The following is a 23,595-nucleotide window of genomic DNA, read 5'->3' as shown; positions in this document are numbered from 1 at the left end:
TTTGTTCTTTTGGCAGTTACCTCTGTAATTCTAAATAATGAGCTTATAATTCAATTGCTTGACTTACCAATTTTGGACAATCTTCAATGACTATTACAATGGAATCTTACAAAATAGTCCCTTAGCTAATTTCATTAGATTTAGTTCTAGTGATGACCTTTATAGCTTTAAATACATAATTCCTCTCTGCTTCTTATTCCATCAGTGATAGAGAACTGTTGTCTAACTCTCTGCCCTCTGGGATGGGGATAGCAGTTCTCTCAACCATCTCTTCCTAAGTCCCATCTCTGTGACTAACCCATGAGCTGCTGTCACCTCTATGCTCTCCTCCACCTGTGGAAATAGAACTGTGACTTGCATGGGGCCACTCTGCCTGAAGACCATGCTTCCTAGTTTCTCTCCCACTAGCTGTGGCATATACCTCATCTGGCTGATGAGATGTAGTTTGAAGTGTTGTGTGGGACTTCCTAAAACTAGGGAGGCTGGGCCATCTCCTATGTCTTCATTCAACTGCCTGAAATGCAGATGTGATGGCTGGCGCTTTGGCTGCTATTTTGGACCATGCAGATGTGGGCCAGATCCTAGGGATGGTGGAGAGAAGGGTGGAAGGACTTGGCTCCCTTTATTTCATAGAGCTATGATAAGTTCTCTTTTAGGCAAGTGAGAACTACTATAAGTCTATTTTGTTTACATCATTTTGAGCTCATCAGTTAGATGCCATCAAAACTAATTCTAGATAATATGGTAAGAACTGTCTTCACATTTACAGCATCAAGGATGACTACATTTACCTTCTGTTCTACAGCGATGATTAGGTTTATTCTTCGTCTAGATTGAGTCTAAGCATTGAAAAGAAATAAACAGCATTTTCATTATTAGGCCTAACTGTTGATTACTATAGAACCACACACATGTAGGACTCACTCTGTTCTCTCTCACAATGCCTGTACCCCCTAAAGGGTGACGTTCCCAAATTCAAAGTCTAGTGTACAGCCTTCTCTTTTCCAACCCTCCTTACACCATGCTTATTTTAGTTTACTTTCTATTTGGCTATATCTTTATGGAACAGGATCTTGTTTTTCTTGGAGTTCCTAATTGTTTTTATCTTTGTTGCTTTTGCTGTTGACAAAATAATGTGCCTTAATCCCTTCATCTGGTGGGCCAGTCTTTCCAGAGCACCCCTCATTGCTTGAAAGGCCCTTTACCCTGGAGTCACTCCCTAATGATCATTGGACCTTTCCAGTCTGTATGGGTTTCCTTCTCCCTCTGGAAAAGTTATTCTGTTTTTTTTTTTTTTTTTTTTTTTTTTTATGGTTTTCCCCCATTTACTTGCTCTCCTTTTTTGTTTTTGCAATTTTGGCCTCTCTCTTGGTTTTTTTTTTTTTTTTTTTTTTGCCTGTGCCTTGGGAATTAAACAAACAACTTTATTGTGTATCCTTCTATTGATTTATTATTTCCCTTATCTTGCCAGTTATATTTTTATTTTCTAAGATTACTTTCATGATCTCATGTTCCTGACTGGTCTTTTTTTCTAGTATTCTGTTCTTCTATTGTACTTTTTGCCTTGTTCCTTTTTATTTGTAAGGAATACAATTACCTCTCAAAATTTATGAGAACAGGCTCAAGTCCATAGAAACCTCTGGAGCTGAGCATCCTCAGTTCAAATCCTGGCTCTGCCATTTACCAGCTGCATGATCTTGGACAAGTTAGTTAATCTGCCTCAAGGCTTTGGCAAGATCAAAGAGTTGCTATGACCTGATGCACACGTGGTGCTTGACTTCAGGTAGGTACTGAGTGCATGTCACTGGTGGCAGATTGCATTGCCCGAAGGTGTCTGCACAATTAAAGATTTCCCAGACCTCCTGCTCTAACAACATGACTGACATTGCTCTCACTGAGAGGTGGCGTCTATGTTCCTCCGCTTGAATCTGGGCAGAGAGGAGTTCCCAGGCTGGGTCATAGAAGGTGATGAGGCTTCCACCCAGCTCACCTGTGCTCACTCCCTCTTCTTTTTTTTCCTCTCTCTCTTTCCCCATCTCCCCACATCTCTGTCTCTCTCTCTGCTCACCCTCGAATGCAGCTACCATGCTGTGAGGAAACCTGGACTAAGCCAGCTGCAAAGAGGACATAGACAGGCCTATCTGGGGAGGAGCTGAGTGAGGCCCCAGTGACAGCAAACGTCAGTTGTCAGATGTGCAATGGATGAGCCTTCAGCTGGCTCTGCTGTGCCCTTTACAAATGCATATTTATTATGCAGCCAGAGTTGGCAGCAAGGACTAAGCTGTGACAGTGCATGAAGTAATTTAATAGGTGAGGCCCATTCTTACAACCACCTCTGTGACTAGTGGAGTCAACTCAGATCCCAGATAAAGGTTGGGGTGCTGAGTGAGCAGGCCAAACCAAAGCTACCCCAGGGGGGTTGGAGGAATAATAATGTGCTGGAAAGGGCTCTGTGGTGTGTAAAAACGGGTATCTTCTCAGGATCTAGCAGTGGGGCTAGATTTGGGTGGAAGAAGTGCCAAATGAGAGCAAAGACCTTGAGGATGAGATTAATGAGGTTACTGCCCTATGTCTGACCTGTGCCCTGCTGGTGCTCCTCTTCCAAGGGCATTCCTGCCCATGGGGAACAGAGGCTTTGGGTAAGGAACACAGCCATCATATTGTATGAGCAGCTACACAGGGAGGCTGGCATGAAGCTAATACAGGCTACAAGTCTCTCCTGGGAGGAGGCTGCCACGTGGTGCTGAGGACCACATGGAAAGTTGTAGATCCAACAAGGATCCTGGGCCCAGGAAGCTCCACAGCATCCCTCAGTAGCAGGCTGTGAAGTATCTGACCTGTGTTACTAGTAGAGGGCCTTGGTCTTGACTGCAAGTTATCCAGGTTCTTGGAGTTTTCAACAAAGAATTGGACAAAGTGCACAGCACAGCAAGGAAAGAATGAAGCAACGAAAGAACAAAAACAGAGATTTATTGAAAATGAAAGTACACTCCACAGTGTGGGAACGGGTGGAGCAGCAGCTCAAGGTTCAGGATATGGAATCTACAGAGTCCAAATGCCCCTTAGAGGTTTCCCATTGGCCACTTGGTGTTCACCAGGTGTAAATGAAGTGGCGGCCTGCTTTCCACAACCAATCAGAGGCTGAAGTGAAGTTACAAAGTTACACTCCTATGCAACATCTGATTGGTTGCAAAAAGCAACCAATCAGAGGTACTTTCAGTTTCACATCTGCTGCACAGAAAAGGTGAGGGTTTGCAAAGGGAGTAGTTTCTGATCTTTTTGTTACTAAGGTGTGGAAAGTTAGGGCTTTACTTTCAATTTAGTTCTAGGAAGTCAGCTTGAAACGGCCTTAGGTTCCCTGACTTCAAACCCTATTCTCTGCCTCATCTGGACCACCCATGTGGGGGCCGCTCTTCAAAAGATTTATCCTTAGAGAATAAAGGGCTCAGAGTAATACTGCCTCAAGCCGCACATTGGCCCAACTCAGTTTTGTTTTATTTTGTTTGTTTATTTATTTATTTATCCATCTATCTATCTATGACAGAGTCTCATTCTTGTCGCCCAGGCTGGAGTGCAGTGGCATGGTCTCGGCTCACTGCAACCTCCGCCTCCCGGGTTCAAGTGATTCTCCTGCCTCAGCCTCCTGAGTAGCTGGGATTACAGGCACCTGCCACCATGCCCAGATAATTTTTGTATTTTTAGTAGAGACGGGGTTTCACCATGTTGGCCAGGCTGGTCTCAAACTCCTGACCTCAAGTGATTCACCCACCTCAGCCTCCCAAAGTGCTGTGATTACAGGCGTAAGCCACTGTGCCTGGCCAGTTTTTTTTTTTTTTTTTTTTAAGTTTCTTCTTGGCATCACCAGTTAAAGAGATTGAGAACAAGAGCGTTCTTTTAGCATGCCCACACCCTTGCCTGCCTTAACGGGTCTGAAATGTGAGGAGAAGCCAAGTAGCCAGCTTGCCTCTGTTACTCATGGCCCAGTGGGTCAGCTTATGACCCTCGGGCCAGCCTGTGCCACTTTGGTGGCTGGTGGCTACTTTGTGGTCAACTCCTGAACAAACCAGAAGTGAAATTCAGAAATGGCCGCAGAAGCCAAACTGTTCCCCGGCCCCTCTGAAATCCCCCAAACACTGGGGGAGCCACAACAAGTTTGGGGACCATTAGGAACATTTTAATCTATAAAGCTATGTACTATGGAGGGGTAGGGGAGAGATGGTTGCAGGAGGCCATGGGAGGGTTAAGACCCACAGTTGAGAATGTTGAATGTTGACAATAACAAAATACTACTACTACTGCTACTACTACTACTACTACTACTACTTACATTTTAACATTTTTCAGAGCTTTGCTATTTTTATTATTCTGTCCTAGATTATCGCAGCAACATTATGAAGTATGTCTCAGGTTGGATCCCCTAGAAACTGACCGTGAGATGGAGATTTGCATGTAGGGGTTTGTTGGGGAGGGGATCTTGGGAGTCCCACTTGGGAAGGGTAAGAGGGCAGTGGGGCTTTGATGCTGCTGCAACAGAGGCCTCCACTGGCCCCTGGGGAGCTTGGAGCTTTGGAAACCTGCAGAGTTGAGGCAAGGGTTCCCTGTGTCCCTGCCATAGACTGCTCATTAGACCAGTGGGGGCTTGGTGAGGATGCAGAAGGAGCTCAGCCATCAGTGGGGAAGGGGTACCCTGGCCCTGGAACAGGATCTGAAGAGGGCAACTGAGCATCCATCACACATGGGCACTCTCAGGATCTTGGCTGCAGAGCAGGTGCTGAGTAGTGAGGGATTTGCCCAGGGGATGAGCCTACCTTGTGGGATCATCATGTGGACCTGGAGGTCCTGACTTACTCAAGATCACTCAGCTACTGAGTGGCCACACTGGGATTCCAGCTAAAGACTGTTTTAGGTTAGGGCTTCCTGATCTCAGAATGGACTCCCTGACCTAAGAATAGGACCCCCTACCTCAGGATGGACTCCCCAACCTTAGAATAAACTCTCTGAACTCAAAATGAATTCCTGGGCCTAAGAATGAACTTTATGACCTCAGAATGGATTCCCTGACCTCAGAGTAGACTCTCTGACCTCAGAATGGACCCCCTGACCTAAGAATAAACCCCCAACCTAAGAATGAACTTCCAGCCTAAGCATGAACTCCCGAACCAATAATGGATTCCCTAACCCAAGAATAGACTCTTCAACCTAAGAATAAACTTCCTGACCCAAGAATGAATCCCCTGACCTAAGAATAGACTCCCCAACCTAAGAATGAACTTCCTGACCTCAGAATGAACTGCCTGACCTCAGAATGAACTTCTTGAATTAAGAATGAACTTTCTTGGCCGGGCGCGGTGGCTCAAGCCTGTAATCCCAGCACTTTGGGAGGCCGAGACGGGTGGATCACGAGGTCAGGAGATCGAGACCATCCTGGATAACACGGTGAAACCCCGTCTCTACTAAGAAATACAAAAAACTAGCCGGGCGAGGTGGCGGGCGCCTGTAGTCCCAGCTACTCGGGAGGCTGAGGCCGGAGAATGGCGTGAACCCGGGAGGTGGAGCTTGCAGTGAGCTGAGATCCGGCCACTGCACTCCAGCCTGGGCTACAGAGCGAGACTCCGTCTCAAAAAAAAAAAAAAAAAAAAAAAAAAAAAAAAAAAAAAAAAAAAAAGAATGAACTTTCTGACATCGGAATGGACCCTTGACCTCAGAATGAACTCCCTGACCTCAGAATGGGCTCCCCAACGTTAGAATGAACTCCCTGACCTCAGAATGGACTCCCCAACCTCAGAATGAACTCCCCGACCTAAGAATGAACTCCCCGACCTCAGAATGGATTCCCTGACCTAAGAATGAACTCCTTGGTCATTTTGCAGGTGATGCCCAGGAGCACCAGTAGGGAGTGGGAAAGCAGACAGGGAAGGGAAAGAAGGCCGGCTGGGCACAGTCACTCGAGCCCGTAATTCCAGCCCTTTGGGAGACCAAGGTGGGTGGATCACCTGAGGTCAGGAGTTTGAGACCAGCCTGGCCAACGTGGTGAAACCCCACCGCTACTAAAAATACGAAAATTAGCCAGACGTGGTGGTGCACACCTGTAATTCCATCTACTTGGGAGGGTGAGGCAGGAAAATTGCTGGAACCCGGGAGGCGGAGGTTGCAGTGAACCATGATCATGCTACTGCACTCCAGCCTGGGCAACAGTGAGACCCCATCTCAAAAAAAAAAAAAAAAAGGGAGTCACTGGGAATGTCTAATGAGCTGGCAACCTGTGTGGTCTGCTCAGGCTCACCCCACTGAGGGGCTCTGGCAAAGGGTGTAGCACACCCCTCAGATACTTGTGGGATGGAGATGCTGGGCACTGACCAGCCAACTCCTTGTCTGTCATGGACTGAGGACCACTCCTGGGGTTTTGGCCCCTCTCCCAGTACCTCTTGCTGTATGCCTGGCTGACGTGCTGAGAGCCAGAATCACCCTCATACAGAGTTCCAGGAGCTGATATTGGCAGTTTTGGGGTTATAGAGGTGAGCCAGAGGGAGGGTATGGTAGGTCTGACTCCAGGGTCCATGAGATGAACCCTCCTACATGTAGAGGATGTCAAGACGCAAACACAGACTGAGACATAGAAGTTAATGTGTATTCATCCATTCCTGAAACCCTGCAGGATGTACCCCATGCTATGTGCACCCTGCTCAGTACAGACACACTAACCACCACTGCCACCCTCCAAGAACCACGTGGTGCAGATGAGAAGCATGGGCCTGTGGGCATGTGTGTGAATGTGTGTGTGAGTGTGCGTGAAAGTGTGTGTGTGTGCACATGGCTATATGGGCATGTATGAGTGAGAGTGTGTATATGCACATGGGCATGTCACCGTGTGTGTGAGTGTGCATGGGTATATGGACATGTGTGTGTGTCCACCTGGGCACATGGGGATGTGCGTGTGTGTGTGCATGGCATATAGGCTTGTGAGTGCGCATGTTTATGTGTGCACTTGGGCATATGGGCATGTGTTTGTGAGTTTGTGTGCACTGGAGCAAATGATCATGTGTGTGCATGGACATATGGGTGTGTGTGTGTGTGTGTGCATGTGTGTGTGTGCACATGACCAAATGGTCGTGTGTGTGTGCATGGGCATATGGGCATGTGTGTGTACATGTGTGCGTTCACATGAGCAAATGGTCATGTGTGTGCATGGACATATGGGCATGTGTGTGTGCAAGCGTGTGTGTGCACATAAGCAAATGGTCGTGTGTGTGTGTGGACATATAGGCATGTGTGTGTGTGCATGTGTGTGCACACATGAGCAAATGGTCATGTGTGTGCATGGACATATGGGCGTGTGTGTGTGCATGTGTGTGCACATGAGCAAATGGTCGTGTGTGTGCATGGGCATATGGGCATGTGTGTGTGCATGTGTGCACGCATGAGCAAATGATCATATGTGTGTGCATGGGCTTATGGGCATGTGTGTGTGCATGTGTGTGTGCACATGAGCAAATGGTCATACGTGCGTGTGCTTGGGCATATGGGCATTGTGTATGTGTGTGTGCATGTGCGTGTGCACATGAGCAAGTGGTCGTGTGTGTGCATGTGTGTGTACACATGAGCAAATGGTCATGTGTGTGAATGTGCGTGTCTGTGTGTGCATGAGCAAATGGGTGTGTGTGTGCACGTGGGGTATATGGGCATGTGTGTGCATGGGCATATGGGCACATGTAGGGGGGCTTTGAGAGGACATAGTCATGGAGGAGGTGACTCCTGGGTGGCATCTCCTCCCCCGGTAGCAGGGTGGAGGGAAGGGGAAGGAGTTGGGAACAGAGGCGCAGAAGGCATGTGGTGTGGAGACGCGCAGCTGGTTTGTTGGGGGAACAGGCCAGGGACAGAGGTGAGTTATCACGAGAGCTAGGGCAGGGCGGGTGGGCAGTGGTCACTCTGAAGAGGGCCTGGGAAGCCCAGCTGAAGCATCATCTTGGGAAAACGGGTTAGGGAAGTGTTTTATGCAGCTGAATTAGGCTCTAGGTACTATGGGCTGTGAACCAATTGCCCCTAAACAAGAGCAAAAAATAACCTTTCATTATGCTCACAAGTTATGTGGCTCAGAGATTTGGACAGGAAAGGGCAAAGATGGCTTGTCTCAGCTCCATAACATGTGGCCTCAGCTAGCAGGCAGGAGTGACTCAGCAGCCGGAGGCTTCTCTCACCTGCTGGTGGTTGATACTGGCTTCTGGCAGGATCTCCAGGGTTCTTTCCTGGGATTCTTCAGAGTGTGAAGCTGGGTTCTAGAGCTGTAGAGGCGATGCGGGGGGTCACACAGAGAGGGACGGAGGGAGAGGGAAAGAGCCTGCAAGTGAGCCCAGTGGGTGCTGTGTACCCCTTAGCATGACCTGGCCTCAGTCATCACATAGCATCCCTTCTGTTGCATTCTGCTGGTCAGGATGGTAATCAGGTTCTGCTCTACATAGACCCTCATCTTTGTGGGAGGAATGTTGACGTCATACTCTATGAAAAGCATGTGGGATGGGATATAGATTGAGGGGCTGTCCTTGGAAGTTACATCTACCACCAGTTACATGGGCCCACTAGCCCTAGCACTGTGGAGGGGGCTTTCTGGGTGCTGGATGGAGACAGGAGGACCAATTGAAGACAAGCACAAGGCTCTCTTGAATGCAGTAGCACTGAAGGTGCAGATTAAATATTATTAGGAAGAGAGTCCCCGAGACTTGGACACTAATTGCTAGTGGTGGGGAGAGGGAAGAATGAGAAGGAATCCAGAGTTTTTCCTTGGGTAATTCCATCCATAGTGATGGACTGGGGAATACAGAAGGGGATGACTGGGGGAGAGGTGGATGTGAATCTGGAATACTGTGCTAGGGGTGGGTTATGGGATGTCAAGCGGAGAAGGCCGTTTGAGGCTGGGGCCAGAGCATGGGTGAGATTGGGGCTGAAGGTCTGCATTCTGGGGATCTGATTGCAAATGGAAGACAAAGCCTCAGGAATGACAGGCACAGCTGACCTTGTAGGGGTGTATGAGTACAAGGAGAAGCAAAGGAGCCCAAGGTAGTATGCACCTGGCTTAGAAAAAGTTCTTTGTAGGTGGCAGCTGTCATGATCACATCACACCTCATTTTTCTCTGAGGGTTCCTTGTGCTGTTTGTATCAGCCAATATGCTGGCTCCATATTGCTCTTTTATAGGTTCTTGTGTGTCTGTTGAATATTAGAATTTATTGTACTTCTAGTAGGAGGGGAAAATGAAAGTGGCAAATTGGATGGAATATAGAGTGATTTGTAGGGCTCACTGGAGCTCAGGAGGATTGCAGGGGTGCCATGAATCAGAGTTTACACTGGGGATACCAAGTGATTTAAGTACCTGGGAGTAGCACAAAACACTTTGATGATTCATGGAGGAAAATGACCAGGAAGAATTAGGGGAACATTTTGAAGAATAAGGTGGAGGGGAGGCCTTTAGTTGCAGTTTCAGGAAAGGGCAGTGGTCGGGACATTTTCCTCTTCCCAGACTCCCCACACTCCAAGAACTGAGGTCTTGAGCCAGGCAAGGTAGTGCACTCATATAGTTCCAGCTACTAGGGAAGCTGAGGCTGAGGTGGGAGGATTGCTTGAGCCCAGGGTTGGAGGCCAGCCTGGGCAACACAGTGAGACCCAATATCAATTAAAGAAAAAAATGAACTGAGGTCTGATGCCACTGGAGAGATGGGATGCAATGCTGACCTGCTTGCTACAGCAACTGAGTGGTTAGTCTCAGGACTGAGTGGAAAGACTAAGGAGAAACAGGGTAGGAAGGGCCACCTGGGTTCCCTGACTGGATGAGGCTCCTTAGCCCCAGCCCCAGAGAGTCCTGTAGTAGCACTTGGTGATTATCTGTCCAGAGCCCTTTCTGAAGCATTGCTCTGCAGACCCTCCAGCCAGGGTTTTCATTAAGTAGCATTAAGTCGTAACATTAAGTAATAAAGCAAGCATGCATAGAAGGGCAAAGCCAGTCACTTCTTGGACCCCGAACCCCTCAGTGAAGGTTGGTGCATGCAGCGGGCTGGCCTTTGGGTGGAGACTGAAGGAAGAGTTTGTTGCAGGTGGGAATATTATTTAACCAGGGATTGATGGAGGACAAAAGGGGTTTCTGGTTCCATGAGGCAGGAGATAAATGAGATGGGAATCCTGAGTCATGCATTTTATTCACTTCTCTGGAAAGGGTTTTGGGGGCTTGTTTAGTGGAGAAATTAGGACAAGAAAACTGGACTCAGCTGGCATTGGACAGAGACAAAGCCAACTGCCATCTGGGTTCTAAATTTTTTTTCGTCTTTATTCATATGTGTTGGTTGTTTGGGTTGGTTTTCATTGACCATTGTAAGTTAAATCCATATCAGGAGGATCTGAAAAGTTTATAACAAAAATATGAAGTAGAGACCAAGCATTCTAAAAGTGGCATTTTACTCAAGATATAGTCAGGCTGTTTTACAATAGTGGGTAGTAATGAATAATTTAAATGAAAACCCTCAGGGGTTAGATGATGATAGAGCTGATGCTCTTATTTACCAAGAAGCACCAACCAATCTTGAAGAGGATCTGGTTTTGTAAATGAGCAATGCAGAAGAATTCCCAGAGGGAGCCTAATGTCTGTGAAACGTCATATATTGCTTACATAGAAACCAGTTACTCAAAGAGCTATGCTGTTCTTGTGCCCTGTGATGGATCCACTGGGCAGAAAGATCAGAGCCTGTCTGCCTACCTCAGCCTGTGCACCTGATCTTCCTTTTCCTGAAGCAGCTTGTCATGCTTCACATTGCACACCTGAACCATTCCAAGCCAAAAAGGGATGTGCCTGGACGTGTGTGGATAGATGGTTGAGGGAGACATTGTTGGTGAGTGAAATGGTTCTTCCTGGGTCTGGCATTTTATCTGAATGATTCTTTAGAAATTACTTAAAAATTTTCTGCCAGGCAAAGGTTTGTACAAGTGTCAACAAATAGCTCACCCTTACCCAAAAAAGGTGGGATTTGAGTTCTGGAAGTTTATGTTGAAAGGAAGACGTCGATTCTTATGGTTTTAAGATTTATAATGGGAAGTGACGGGGATTTGTCAGCATTGAATTGTGGTGATTTTTAATGAAGCTATTGTGAGAGAAAGGTGAATTGACGATCTCAGGATTGAGTCCCTCGCGAAGGACCTTGGTTGGTCAGATATGCCTCTACTGAACATCTGAGAAACAGAAAAGAAGACTTGAATGTGGTCCTTTCTGTTACTGATACCGTTATCGTCCCAGTCAGTCATGTGTAAAACATCAGCATTAGTCACTTCCTCTTTCCTTTCCAGTCCCTGCCATGGGTCTCTTGCAGTATTTTCCAGTTAAACTTTGCTTAGAAAAAACACCAATAAAAATCCTTGCAAACAAAATCACCAGACCCTGAAGAAGTAGCATCTTCTCTAGGGATTGATTCCTTTTCTCCTTCTAACACCAATAATACCTCCCTTGGCCAGCCACTGACACCCTTTTGGGGACTGTATTTTTGGCTTGAAACTTGGCCTGTCAGTAAACTTGAAGGGGTGTGTGTTGTTCCTGGGTTGATGTATTATAAGTCTGCAGGTGCCCTGCCCAATTCATTTTACTGAGTGGTCACACCCCCAACTATTGTGTACGCTGGCTGGAAATAGCCGCATTACCAACATGGTGCCTGTGAGTCAAGGTGGATCAATGCCACAGCACAGTCCCTGCTCCAGAGCCCCCAGTGGGACCAGGCTAAGGTGTGACTGCAGCAAATATGAGGCTGTCTCACTCCTTCCCTGACCTGTTATGCTTCCCTCCCTCTCTTCCTCCTGAGTCCTCCCTCCAGTCATGGGCATCCACACCCCTGTCTCTGGCTCTGCTTCTATAAGACCTGACTCCAGGCTCTACCTTCACACTTGGAGTATCACAAGTGCCTCCATCCTTCTTTGATCTTCTCCAGGTGTCCAGCACCCCCTCCACTTAGTGCATATTACATAAACTGCTGGACTGAACTTCCTAAAATGAAGCTCCTGCATATGTCCTTATTCCTGAATATCTATGGCATTGGTTCTCAAACTTGTGTGCAACCACAAGCAAACAAATTAGGCACGTTTCCTTAAAATGTTGAAGTCAAGACCCATCTCTAATGTTTTGATTCAGTCCATCTGGGCAGGACCTGGGAATGTGCACTTCCACAAGCCCCCACTCCCACCCTAGGTGATTTGTATTTTGAGAAATCTACTTTAACACTGATTCTTTCCTGGTTCCTATTCAAGTTCTGAACCTGTTTTGGTTTCCTTTCTGGAGCATCTTTGAGGCAACTATATGCAACTCTTTCATCTTTGTGGGAGTCAAGCTTGGCCCTATCTCTGAGTATAAGTAATCCCATGTCATAAATATTCAATAAGGAAGAAAGGAAGAAAAGAGAGAAAAAAGTAAGGCCAAGAAGGGGGCAGTTGTAGCATGTATGTGGGTGATCATCCTGGGATACTGTGGGCTATGCAAAATGCTACTACACTTGGTACAGTAGTCAGGGTTCTCCAAAGAAACAGAACCAATAGGGTAGTGGAGATATAAATCTATATATCTTCAATGGGTGCTGTTATATATAATATATAATAATAATACGATAAACTATATGAATATAAATTATAAACATAAGAATTATATGAATAAATATATTTCCAGATATATATCTAGAAAACGAAGATTTGTTATAAACCATTGGCTCACATGATTATGGGGGCTGAGAAGTCCTACAATTTGCCATCTGCAAGCTGGGGATTCAGGAAGGCAAGTACTGTGGTTCAAAGACCTGAGAGCTGGAGAGCCGATGGTGTGGATTCCAGTCCAGTCTGAAAGCCTGAGGATCAGAAGCAGAGGGCAGAAGATCCATGTCCCCGCTCAAGCGGTCAGGCAGTTCTTCTATCCAAGAACTCAGGAGCCGGTGCTCTAAGACCTGGCTGAGCCTGAAGACCCGAGAACCAAGAGCTTCAGTGTCTGAGGATGGGAGAAGATGGATGACCTAGTTTCAGAAGAGAAAGCGTTTGCCCTTCCTCTGCCTTTTTGTTTTATTCAGGCTCTCAACAGATTGAATGATGCCCATCCACACTGGTTAGAGCCATCTCTTTACTCAGTCTACCAATTCAAATGCTGGTCTCTTCTGGAAACAGCTTCACAGATACACCAGAAACCATGTTTAACCAGCTCTCTGGGCACCCCGTGACCCAGTCAAGTTGATACACAAAACGACCATCACACTTGGTGAAGTTTTATTATATCCTTGACTTGTGTGTGCTGGACTTTTGAGAATAGGGTGCAGCCATGCAAAAGCAGACTGAGTTCCACAAATTGCCTTTGATGGAGAAATTCTCCCAATCTTAATCATTGGGTGGTGGCAACAAGGAATGACTCCAATATGCACTATGGAGCCAAGAACAGCATCTCACTTTATCAGATACAATTCTTCAGCTAGGGTAGTCGTTTCAGCTCTCAAGGACCTAATCTTTTTAGCAGGTGGCAAATAAAGGCATTCGTGTAGGTAGCAGGTCAGCAAAAGAGATGGTATCCATCCAAACCAGGGACACTGGGCCTTCCTCATTTTATCTAATTTTTAAAAACTGATAGAGCCCACTGTTAACCACAGCAACAGCCCCAGTGGGGTCTGGTTGGCTCTGTGTGTTACGGGCTGCACCATGAAAGAAGAAGACTGAAGAGATGCGTCTGGGCCCACCAAGAAGGGGTGGACAAGGACTGAATGGGAGCCTGCTGGGCAACTACAGGCATGAGGAAGAGGTGGGGTTCTAAAGGCTTGGGCTAAGAAGGGGAAATGCCTTGGTGGTACCATGGCCCATGAAAACCATGAGGTCTCAGGAGGGCAGTTCTGCCCACAGGTATGTGTGCAAAGCAGGGGCCCCAACAAGCCAGAAATCAGCCACCTGCACTTTGTAGGTACAGGGGCCTACAGAGATGCACTCCCAGCCCTGAATAAGAATGTGGTACAAGAACTTTGGGGGTTTTGAGCGGGACCAATGATTGGGAGCAGCAGGGCAGCCAGGGTAGAAGACAATGGCCCACCAGGCCAATACGTCAGGAGTCAACTGCCTCCCCAAAGAAAAAGAGAAGGCCACTTTCTTCTTGAGATCCCTAAGGCAGAGGGCAATGGTGAGGGAAAGGCAGACACCCTTGGCCAAGGCTTACCCTCAGCCAGCACAGCTGCTGCTAAAATACAGCCCTGGATTCTCTCTGTTCTTGTGCGCATTTCTTAAAGCCTGTGCTGTTGCTTAGGAACAAGCCCTGTAATTTGGAAATCAGATCAGATATTTTATTTTAAATAACTTGTGTAAAACAATTGCAAAATTATCATTATTCACTGTCAGGATTCATGATTGGCAGCAGCTCCTAAATTGTGGAGTTTTTTTAGGGGGAGGGAAAAGCAAGCTGATGATGTTCCAAACTGAACATTGTTCTTCAAGATTCTGAGTTCATTGCTGCTTTTCTGGTCTTAAATAGTGATGAATGCTTTCATCTGGGTATGGCTTTGTAGTTTTGGAAGATTTTTACAATGGTCCTGTCAGGTGGGTTTTATGACTGCCTCCATTGTACAGATGAGGAAACCGAGGCTGAGAAGTGAGGTTGGGGCACTGTGAGGAGCAGCGTCATGCCCTTTGTCTGGGCAGGACTCCAGAGAGGGGCTGCACACACCTGAAGAACCAGCCAGCTACACCTCAGGGCTCTGACTGGATGGTGCCTGTCGACCTGGCCAAGCTCTGTGACCTGAACCCCTTCCCTGCATGGCTCCAGGTTACAGTTGGCCAAAGAAAAACTTGCCTGAGATCCAGGAGGCTGCAGTGAGGTGCCGGTCGTCGCTCTCAAGCATTGTTGAGGTCAGATATGGTGATGGACAGATGCAAGATGATCAGCAGGTCCTGGCATGGCATGGCCCTCCTTCGCTCAGGTCCAGCCTGTCCTCCTGACCACCAATCCTGCTGATCAGCAGTGGCTCAGGCTTGGGAAATGTAAACATCAAGCAGCCTGAGGTCTGACTGCCAATTAGAGTGGAATTTGTTTTTACCTTGAGTTCTTAAATATAAGAAGTGGACAATTACATAGGAGAACTCTTTGACCTGCAGCTTGAAGTGGCCACTTTGCTCTTTTGCCAAAAGGGAGAAATCTAATCTCTAGGAGCCCACTGAGGCCCAGTGGCTGGTGCCAGTGTGGTGTCCCTCTGCTCCTGCCTTGTGTTGTGCAGACACTGAGCCTCCTGAGAGCCCTGTGCAGGGTGCCGGTTGCTGGGGAGACCTTCGGATGGTGGCCAGCGGCCAGAGCGGTATAGAGCTTTCAGGTCCTCGCCCTTCCAGATGCAGGTGATGCTGAAATCACCAGGCTTCTGCTGGGATCCTATGGCCTTCTGTGGTTCCCTCTTCCCTTTCCCTGCACTGCTTAATTCCCAGAAAAAAATCCTTGCTATGGCACTATCGAGAAATGATATCTTCCTGAGGCCATCTGGAGAGAAAAGGGTGTTTCTGTTGTTTAGCCGGCTGTAGCCGTCTAAGCCATCCCCACCAGAGGTGGCCCCTCTCCCAGATCTTGCCCCGTGGCCCTGGTTGAGGGTCTCTCCTCAAGCCTTCCCAGCCTGCAGCCCCCTCCGTGTGTCTGGGGCTCTTCCCAGCTCTATTTACAGCCCTCGTGTGACTTAGATTGTGGGTAAGTTTGTGACATGCCCCCTTGTGCTTCATCTGGAATATGATGACATCAACCCAGGACACTGGCTCTTCCTCATTTCATCTAATTTTTATTTATTATTTTTATTTTTTCTGAGACAGAGTCTTGCTCTGTCACCCAGGCTGGAGTGCAGTGGCATGATCTCGGCTCACTGCAACCTCCATCTCCTAGGTTCAACTGATTCTCCTCCCTCTACCTCCCAAGTAGCTGGGATTACAGGCGCCCACCACCACGCCCAACTAATTTTTGTATTTTTAGTAGAGACGGGGTTTCACCATGTTGGCCAGGCTGATCTCGAACTCCTGACCTCAGGCAATCTGCCCACCCTGGCTTCCCAAAGTGTTGGGATTGCAGGCGTGAGCCACGTGCCCGGCCTCATCTAATTTTTAAAAAACTGGTAGAACCCACTGTTGACCTAAGCAGCAGTCACCTATGGGGTCTAGTGGGCATGTGTGGAGAGAATGTTTGCAAGTGCTTCTTGTGTTCTACACATAGCTGTCTGCCTGTCACTGGCTGGTTCCATAGGGGAGCAGTTCTGCGTTGAGATTGGAGAGCAGGAGGTTCACTGGGGAGAAACAAGGTTGCAGGTGTCTCTACAGAGGCCTCAGCCACCCACTGGAGACCCATCAGACTATAATGGCTCTTCAGAGCTGGTCAGCTCAGGGGAGGGCCTCCACCCTCCAGGTAGATCAGTATTGGGTGCAGCTGCTCCCAGGAGAGACAAGACTTCATGTGGACTCAGCTGGGCTGAGGTGGCTCCTGGGGAGGGCTGACAGCTGAGGGTATCGGCTGACACACCTCCCAGCAGCTGGGGGACAAATTCCTCGGTCGTGAAAGCAACATGGCTACTGCCATCATCAGCGAGGGGGAGAGGCCTGGCTCAGGAGGGAGGACACTGTGTGTTTCTCTTACTTGTGGAATATGCCAAGCCCTGGGTTTCCAGTTGGAAACCTGGGGAGGTTGGAGACAGGGAGGCTCCGTTCCTTCCCCACAGCTTGTTTGCTAATTCCTCATGTCATCTGAATGAGGAATTGCATTGTGATAACCTACCGAGAATCTGTGATTTCAGCCCCCTTTATCCCCTGAACCGGAATTGGTTAGGGCCTAGATTTGTCTGCTCTGATAGCCACCCCATAAAGAGAGGTTCCGCGAAGAAATAACTGGCATAACTTGCATTCTTTTCACGTAATAGGGCAGGTGTAGAAAGTCCAGGCAAATGTGATGGTCCACGGTATCTGGTACATTTTTGTCCTATGCCTTATCTTCTTGACCCAAGCAAGATGGTATATTTTGACCAAGGTGGGAAGGAAAGGGGAGACAACTCTTCTTTTTCAGCGTCAGCAGTCTTGGTGGCTGGAAACGTCCTCATCATAACTCAGATGGCAAAATCATTAACTCTTCTTTTTAAGGACAAGACCAAGAAGTTGTACACTTCTTCCTGCTTACTTCCTGCTGGCTGGAAATTAGGCACATGGCCATGCACAGCTGCAAAGGATGCTGAGGAATGTGGCTTTTATGCCGAGTAGCCATGTGCTCAGAGGAGTATTGGGGAAGGAGAAAATGGATATTGAGGGACCATTTTCTTCCTTGATAGACAGCCTGCATTTGTCACTGTGGATTGGGTGTGCCTCTTCTAGAGCTTCCCATGAATAGAATTGCACTTAAATGTGGTCCTTTGCACTTGGGTTCTTTTGTTCAGCATAATATCTTTGAGACTCATCCATGTTCGGTGCATTGATGGTCTGTCTCTTTTCATCACCGAGTAGCATTCCATGTATGGCTGTTCCACAATCTCTTTATTTACCTATGGGCTGTTTCCAGTTTTGGACAAATAGGGCTTCTAGGGGATATTGTCTAGAAGCCTTTTTGTGGTGTTATGTTTTTATTTCCCCCGCCCCCCATTCCACCTACCTTTTTTTTTTTGAGACAGTCTTTCTCTGTGCAGTGACTGGAGTGCAGTGGCATGATCTCAGCTCACTGCAACCTCTGCCTCCCGGGTAGAGCAATTCTCCTGTCCTCAGCCTCCCCAGTAGCTGGGACTGCAGGCGCCCACCACCATGCCTGGCTAATTTTTTATTTTTAGTAGAGATGGGGTTTCACCATATTGGTCAAGCTGGTCTCAAACTCCTGACCTCAAATGATCTACCTGCCTCAGCCTCCCAAAGTGCTGGGATTACAGGCGTGAGCCACCGTGCCCAGACTTTATTTCCCTTGAGTAAGTATCTGGGAGTAGAATTGCGATCTTGTGGCTAAGTGAACATTTCACTCCTTAAGGAACTGCCAGTTTTCCAAAGCACTTGCACCATCTTACATCCCACTACCACAACTAGCACAGCATGAGAGCTCTTGTTCTTCCACATCCTCACCAGGACTTCATAGGAATAGTTAAAACACAAAGGACTTTATATGAGGTATCAGCTAGCAAAACAGCCTCCTGCAGGGATTGCAGTGAATGGAGGGTTTGCTGTAGCTGGAGAGCAGGCTGCATGCTAGAATCAGCAGGAGAGCCATTTAAGCTTGCTCTGTCTGGGCCTCATCCTAGATCAATTAAATCCAAAATTCTGGGGTGGTTCCCAAGCATAAGCAGTTTTCAAAGCTGCACAGCTGAGGCTGAGATCCACTGTTGCAGGAAAGGTAACATCCTACAGAAAGAGCTATTTTGCAGAAAAGGTTGGGACCTGGTGCTAGGGAAGGTGCTGCTGCCACCCAAAAGGCAGGAGCTGTCAGTCCCAAAGGACCTTGTTACCTCTTCTCACTCCTAAGGTGGATTCAACCTCCCAGCTGCCCTCTGTCCTGTTTCTGCTGCCTCAACCGATTGCATTTCTTCCTGAGCAGGGGGTGCAGTGGCAGGATGTTGGGCAAAAACCAGAGAGTGAGCCCTTTTTCTTACTGTTCCCAATTAAACTCATAAAAGGAACAAGAAACACTCTCTGCATATCTCTCTCCCCACTAGAAGCCTCTTCTCAGTCTCCTGTGCTGGTTTTTCCTCATGGCCCAGTCTTCTAAGCACTGACATTGAGAGTTCAGTTCCCACACGTCTTTCTTTCCATTCCCAATATAAACAGAGCCTGTCCTGGGGTCTCACATCCTATCCAATTGTTGCTGACCCCACAACTTACATTTCCTGCTCAGATCCCTGAATTCCAGATTCAACCTCCCACCAGCCAGCTCCACTTCTCTTCATTGGGTGCCCAGTAGGATGTCCCAAATCAACACCGCCAAAACCAGGGCTTGACTCTTGCCCCCTCCCCACAAACCTTCTTCTTCTCCATCTCACTAAATGACAAGTCCAGTCTCCTGGTTATTCAGCTAAAACTTCTGCGGAGGCAGAATAATGCCCCCTAATGATGACCATGTCCTAATCCAAGGGAACTGTGACTACGTGACCTTACATGGCAAACGGGACCTGTCATGTGTGGTTCAGTTGAGGATCTTGTGATGGGGCAATGATCTTGGCTTCCCCATCTGGGTGGGCCTGATGTTCTTCTGATAGGAGGGAGGCAGGAGGATCAGAGTCAGAGAAGGGGAGGTGACTACAGAAGGAGAGGCTGGAGTTAGGTGGCCATGAGCCAAGGAATGCAAGCAGCCTCTAGAACTGGAGAAGGCAAGGTAAGGATTCTCCCCTAGAGCCCAAAGAAGAAGCTCAGCCCCACGCACACCTTGAGTTCAGCCCAGTGAGACCTGCACCAGACTTCTAGAGGGCTGTTTACTTTATCTGTGCTGTTTCAAGAGACTGGTTTCTGGTAATTTGTTGTGCAGTCATGGAAACTGAAAACAATTTTGGTTCCTGGCTCCCCTCCATCACTCACATCCACACCTCCGTCATCAGCAAAACAGGTCAGCTCTGCCTCCAGAATATTTCCAGAATTTCACCACTTCTAAATATTCACTGTCAATCTAAAAAGAAGACGCTGGGGCACAATTTATATAAGTAGAGTTGATCTGGGCCAGCCTTGAGGATTGCAACCTGGGAGCATTGATTCAAGTTGCCCTGAATACATATACTCCAGTTAGCAGCACTCACAAGGGGATTTTCAAAGGCAGGAAAGGGGGACAGGGAGTGAGCCAGTACAAAGTTGTTTGTTAGGAATTCTCATTGGTTTAACTATAATAATATTGGTTAGTGATTGATTGGCTACATATTGTCAAGCTATAGAGTGTGGGTTATAGTGTCTGCTGAAGCATTATTATGTTAATTAGCTACATAAGACATTATAGCTACTTGTGGCAATAGCAAGCAGTTTCAGGAGATAAATTCATAGCTCAAGGCAGAAGTAGTATGTGATTGCTGTCTCATTTTAATATCTCTCTGTGCCTGATGTTTATTTCTATTTTTTATTTTATTTTAAATTTTTAAATTCTTTTATATAGATTTTATTCTTTTACATAGAGCAGTTTTAGGTTCACAGCAAAACTGAGCAGAAAGTACAATGAGATCCATGTACTCCCTTACCCTCAACTTATTATTATTTTTAAAAATTAGTTCTTAAATTTCAATAGCTTTTGGGTACAAGTGATTTTTGGTTACATGTATGAATTGTACAGTGGTGAAGTCAGAGGTTTCAGTGCACCTGTCACCTGAGTAGTGTAGTGTACATTGTACCCAATATGTAGTTTTTCATCCCTCATCCCCCTCCAGCCTCCCCCCTTCTGAGTCTCCAGTGTTCATTTCGCCACTCTGTGCCTCCATGTATCCACAACTTAGCTCCCACTTATAAGTGATAACATGCGGTGTTTGGTTTTCCATTCCTGAGTTACTTTACTTAGAATTATGGCCTCCGGCTCCATCCAAGTTGCTGCAAAAGACACATTATTTTGTTGGTTTTAATGCCTGAGTAGTACATTCCATGGCACATACATCCCACATTTTCTTTATCCACCTGTTGGTCAATGGGCACTTAGGTTGGTTCCATATCTTTGCAATTGTGAATTGTGCTGCAATAAACATACATGTGCTGGTATCCTTTTGATATAATAATTTATTTTGCTTTGGTTAGATAACCCAGGAGTGAGATTGCTGGATCGAGTGGTAGATCTACTTTTAGTTCTTTAAGAAATCTCGACACTGTTTTCCATAAAGGTCGTACCAATTTACATCCCACCAGTAGTGTATAAGCATTCCCTTTTCACCCACACCCACACAAACATCTATTGTTTTTGACTTTTTAATGCTATTCTTGCAGAGTAAAGTGGTACCTTATTGCAGTTTTAATTTGAATTTCCCTGATCATTAGTGATGTTAACCATTTTTTTTTAACATGCTTGTTGTGGGTTTGACATTTAAAAAGACTCGTATTCTCAGATAAGTTTTTTCTTTTTTCACCCCCACCCCCACTATCCCCATCCCAGTTGAGCCTCCATCATCTCTCACCTGGACTCGTGCAGTCTCCTCCAAGGTAAACATGGCTAATGGTCTCCCCAACATTCATCCCCCGTTTTTCCTTAGGAACAGAACTCCTGATTATTTTGAAGTGGGATGGCACATGGTAGCTCAGAATACAAACCTGCATTTGCCAGCCTCCCCTGGAGCTCTGGTCAGTAGGAAATAAACAGAAGTGTCCTATACAACTTCCAGGAAATACACTTAAAAGGACAGAATGGGTTCTTTTTTGACCTTTCCTTACAGCAGCTGGCTGGAATGCAGGCATGCTGGCTGGGGCTGAACAACCCTCTGGGACTATGAGGCAGCAACGTTGGATGGCGGGGAAGCAGGCTAGAAGAAAATTTAAAGTCTCCATTACCAGCCTCGATCGGCCTATCTCTATACTTGGTTTACATTAGAGAGAGAAGCATCTGTGTTACTGAAGTCATTGTTATTTGGGAATTTTGGCCTCATGCAGCCGATCCTAATTTGCCACATCTTTGATATAGTTTCCTGCCCCTGCCCTTACCTAACCCCCTCACTGTTCATTTCCAACATAGCAACCACAGTGGTTCTTTAGAAACTTGTCAGTCCCCCTCTGCCAAACCCTCCTATGGCTTCCCTCTCACCCTGACTCCTGACTATAAGCCAAAATCGAATCAAAGCCAAGTCCCTGCATGGCATGCACCCCACATTTCCCCAACTCATCTTCTCCCCCTTGTACCCTTGTTCACACCAATTCAGCTCCAGTGCCCCGTTTGCTGTTCTCAGAGCAAGCTGTGTTTGCTCCTTTCCCAGGGCTGAGGGTTAGGGGTTAGCTATTCTTGCAGTGGACACTGACAGGGCTGGCTTTCTCTTTTCGTCCTAGTCTCTGCTCAAATGTCCTCAAAGGTCCTCATCTGAGAGACCTTTCCTGACCCTCCTACCTAAAACAGTTCACACCTTCCCCATCCCTCTCTAGCCGGGTACCTTTTTTCTCTACCTGTGATAAGGACGGGAGACAGGGAAATACTGGGTAGAAGTGGGCAGTTCCCCAGCAAAGATCCCACTCTCAAGCCTGGAAACCCATGGCCCTAAATGGGAACACACATTCCTGTTTTCAAGCCCAAAAGTTGCCTTTTGGCCTGCCATGCCCCGCTATCCTGTACCTGTATAAACCTAGACCCTAGGCTCCAGAAGCAGACGAGGAAATGAGCAGAACAGAAGAACAGTAGAACAGCATGGCAGAGAGAAGAGAAGGACTATCTGAATGCTAAGAGAAATTCAGCTGGGGGTGGTCAGAGAGGAGATCGACCGCAGGATGGCCAAGCTCCAGGGGAAGATCATCTTCCCACTCCATTCCCTTTCCAGCTCTCCATCCATCCTGCTGAGAGCTACCTCCACCACTCAATAAAATCCTGCATTCACCATCCTCAAGTCTGTGTGTGACCTGATTCTTCCTGAATGCTGGACAAGGACTTAGGTACCAAGAAGACACTAAGCTGGTTAACATTTAAGCTATCTGCGGACAGTAAAGCTAAAAGAATGCACTGTAACACATGCCTACCTGGGCTTTGGGAGTTGCAGGCACCTACCCCTAGAAGCTACCATGGGGCTGGAGCCCCAAGGTGCTTACCCTGGCTCCTGCACCTGCTCGTCTGCATGCTCCCCTTCCTGTAAGGGGTTTGAGCAGGTGAGGTGGCCAAACAGATGAGCCACACCCCTATTGCATATCATGCGATGGGGATCAGGAACTCTTCCATTTCACATGGACTTTCCACTGACGTTGTATATTCACTTCCTTGTGTGCTGTCCCCTTCCTCTCCACTAGAGGGAAAGTTCTTTGAGGCTGGGCTAGCTTCCGTCTTGTGTGCAGCTTTATCCTCATTACTCAGAGCAGTGCCTGGTGTGCAACAGGTGCTTAGCTAAATGAACGCAGGAACAAATAAGTGGCGTGAGAGGGGCTCCTGGCTTTTTTGGGGAGGACACAACAACAGTGGAGAACCAGGATGCTTCGAACAGATGACTATGGAGTCTGGGATCTTTTTTCCAGCTAGCAAATTTTTGTTGAAAAAGGGTCTTGCAGGCCGGGCATGGTGGCTCAGGCCTGTAATCCCACCACTTTGGGAAGCTGAGGCAGGTGGATTATTTGAGGTCAGGAGCTCAAGACCAGCCTGGCCAACATGGTGAAACCCCGTCTTTACTAAAAATACAAAAATTAGCCAGGTGGTAGTGGCATGCAACTCTAATCCCAGCTACTCAGGAGGCTTAGGCAGGAGAATTGCTTCAGTCTGGGAGAGGGGAGATTGTGGTGAGCGGAGATCAGGCCACTGCACTCCAGTCTGTGTGACAGAGTGAGACCCTGTTTCAAAAAAAAAAAAAAAAGGATAAAAAAGGTTCTTGCAGAGCTGAGTCAAAATAATTGAGAGTTTTTTTCCTGAATAAATATTTAGTTATTCGGGGTCATTGCTCTAAATCAGTGATTCTCAAGGCGGGACATTTTGCTCCCAGAGGACATTTGACAGTGGAGACAGCTGG

At 47.2% G+C, this 23,595-nt stretch overlaps 2 long non-coding RNA genes across 2 annotated transcripts in view; both read left to right on the top strand.

Annotated features, from left to right (window-relative positions):
- The window catches only part of LOC105486767 (uncharacterized), a 33,382-nt gene extending 10,524 nt beyond the window's left edge, over nucleotides 1–22,858 (top strand). The window contains exons 2-3 of the long non-coding RNA XR_011613631.1: nucleotides 21,066–21,112; nucleotides 22,241–22,858. This is a non-coding gene — a long non-coding RNA (uncharacterized lncRNA). The remainder of the gene's footprint in view (nucleotides 1–21,065; nucleotides 21,113–22,240) is intronic.
- The window catches only part of LOC139358525 (uncharacterized), a 178,797-nt gene that overhangs the window by 11,513 nt on the left and 143,689 nt on the right, over nucleotides 1–23,595 (top strand). The window lies entirely within an intron of this gene.

This window comes from Macaca nemestrina, chromosome 15 (genome assembly GCF_043159975.1).
Source record: "Macaca nemestrina isolate mMacNem1 chromosome 15, mMacNem.hap1, whole genome shotgun sequence".
Taxonomy (NCBI): Eukaryota; Metazoa; Chordata; class Mammalia; order Primates; family Cercopithecidae; genus Macaca; species Macaca nemestrina.
The sequence above is the reverse complement of the archived record's forward strand: the minus strand, read 5'-3'. Positions and strand labels throughout refer to the sequence as shown.